Raw genomic sequence first — 2,795 nt, forward strand, 5'->3', positions numbered from 1 at the left:
GGCCCCACGGGTGCATTTGCTCTGTACCCTGGATGGGGAAACTGCAGCCAGGCGGAGACACGTGGCCCTCCCAGGGAAGGATGCCCCCAGCTCCGAGGAAGCCCTGCTGCTGTGGAAAGGCGGGTGCCAGCCCAACTCAGCCGCACGCACCCCCTCAAGCCCTCGAGGGTCCCAGAAGCCGCAGGCAGGGCCAGCGGTGTCCGGTGTCCGTGGGGCCTGCAGCGCCTCCCGGTGGAGCTGGTATTGCTCTTTCTCTGCTGGGATTTTTGTGTCCCCAGGGTACATCTCTCTGCAAGACCCTCTGAGAAGGCAAAAGTGTGACTGAGCCGCTAAGCAGAGGAGGAGTTGGGGAACGTCACACTGAGTGGGGGGGGGGCGCCACACACGGAAGCCCACAGTGTGGGACCTGAGCTCCCCACACACGCGGAACTCAAAGGTCCACAGGGCGGAGAGCAGGTGAGGCCGGGGGTGGAGAGGTCGGGGGTGCTGCAAGTGGGGAGCAACTCCTTCCGAGTGATGGCAGGAAGCACCCTGGCAAACGCCACCCGCATCACAGTCACCAGTGGTCAGCGCCTCCCACTGCACGCCCACCACAGGGTCCCCCGAGGCTCTTTCTCCTCGAGCGATCTGCTCCCAGCTGATGGCCATGGTGCAACAGGCTCCTTGCTGTCACCCTCCTGCTGCGTCCCCTCCCACGCGGTCCCTGAAGCCCGTTGCCATTGGAGCAGAAAGACCCCGACGACCCCCGCACTGGGTCTGGAGGCACCTGCAAACCCTCTTCTGTGGGACCAGAAGAATTTCCTGTTCTGTGCACTAGATGCTGGCAGGGGCTTTTGTCTGCAAACACATCTCATTCATTTTCCTACAAAGTGGGCATTTTGCTCACAAATACACCTTCCCTCCAGCTGAATGGGCCCTCCTGAAAATGCTTCTGCTGGCTGCCACATGAACCCCACCATGCCCATGAGCTGTCTCCCTCGCGTCTCCCTGGGTGTGGGGCGCTCTGTGCAGACCCCAGGCTTGCCCTGCAGCCACAAGCCACAGCTGGCCGGGCGGGGACACCCACCCCATCCTGCACATGAGAGCTCCCTTCCAGAAAGTGAGTCACGGGGAGCTTCCCCCCTCCCGCCCCGCCCAGCTCCCCTCTAGCTGCACCCTGCCGAGACTGGGGGGGGGGCCCTGAGGTGCTGCTTCAGCTGGACACCATCGGTGGTTAATCCCGGACAAGTCCCACACATCCAGCTGTCCCGCCAAGGGGTGTTTTCCTCACAGCACCTGCTGGCTGGGAAGAAACGCTTAGGGAGCCCAAAAGATGCGCAAAGGGGGTCTTTATTTGAGCTCGTGTCACCACTTCCCACCACTACAGTGGTGCAAATGTTTAACAAGGTGTTCTGGCCCCTCTCTCCCTTCTTCCCTCCCTCACCCATCCATTCATCCGTCTCTCCATCTACAATGGATTTTTTTTTATTATTTATTTATTTGTTTATTTGGTACCGAGTCTTGCTACACAGCTTGGACTTACAGCGATCCTCCAGTCTCAGCCTTCCCAGTACTGGGATCACAGTGTGCGCCACCAGCTCCCCAACCTCCCTAATGCCCCATATTAGTAGCCGGCTTGACATGTGGTACTGGGGATCGAACCTGGGTCCTTGGCACTTAGACTGTGGCGCTATCTCCCCAGCCCCCCTCCTGCCATCTGAATGCAGCTCCCTCCCAGTTCCTGCTTGGGTCAGTGACTTGAACTTGGTTCTGCCTCCCCAACGCTGGGCCCACTGTGTGGAGCTGGGTTCTGAGCTCGGCTGCCCTTCTCCGCAGCGGCCACCAGCCAGTCGCCCTCTCTGGAGGGATGTCTGAGCTTAGATGACACACCAGCCACTGCAGTCCACTGCGTCTTCCACCCTGCCCCACTGCACGTCTCTGAGGAGGCCTCTGGGGTCACCAGGAGTCACCCGTGTCTGCAGGCTGGAGCCGCCCTTCCCACACAGTGAGTCAGGGCCCGGGGAAAGCGCCGCTAGCAGCCTCCCGACTCTGCATGGAAGTCTCCCTCTTCGCTCCCCATGGGCTTCAAGTCTCTCTTCAGGTCTTTCCTGGGTCCCAGGGACCCGCTCCCCTCGTTCTCTTCCTCAGATCACTATATTCCAGCATCCGGACGTCAGCTCTTGGAGAGGCTATTTCTCTGCTGTCCACCACTCTACCATCTTCCCAGAAGTCTCAGAATTTTTAAATAAGTAGGTATCCAGACAACCAAGCAAGGTATCTGACGTTTATTTGGGGTGCCTCTGTGCCATGCTGTGACGGCAACCCCCTCTCCGGAAGGGCTCTGCCTCAGGCGGAGGTCCTTCAGCTCTAGGAGGCCAGTCAGTGTCTTTAGAAATTCAGGGTGTCAGGTGGGTGTGGCGGTGCGCCCTGCAGCCCCAGCTGTTCCAGAGCTGGGGGCAGGACTTAAAGTGCTAGTTCAACTTTTGCAAGTTAGCAGGGACTTGTCTCAAAATGAAATTTTAAAAAAGCAAGAAAGAGAAGGGCTGGGATATAGCTGAGTGGCGGAGCACTTGCCTAGCAAGCACAAGGCCCTGGGCTCTACTCCTAATACAAGAAGGAGAAGGAGGAGGAGGAGAAGGGGAAGAGGAGGAAGAATTATTCAGTGTCTCTTAGAGCCTCCTCATCCAATGTGTTTGGCCAGCTGGACCTTGAGGAACTGAGGGGACTGTGGCAGGATGGTGCAGAGGAAGGGGCCCCGGGAGAGTGTCGGGGCTAAAATGTGAGGCATCCCTTCCAGAGCCCTCTAGCCTCGCCAC

This window comes from Octodon degus, unplaced genomic scaffold (genome assembly GCF_000260255.1).
Source record: "Octodon degus isolate 3935 unplaced genomic scaffold, OctDeg1.0 scaffold00056, whole genome shotgun sequence".
NCBI lineage: Eukaryota > Metazoa > Chordata > Mammalia > Rodentia > Octodontidae > Octodon > Octodon degus.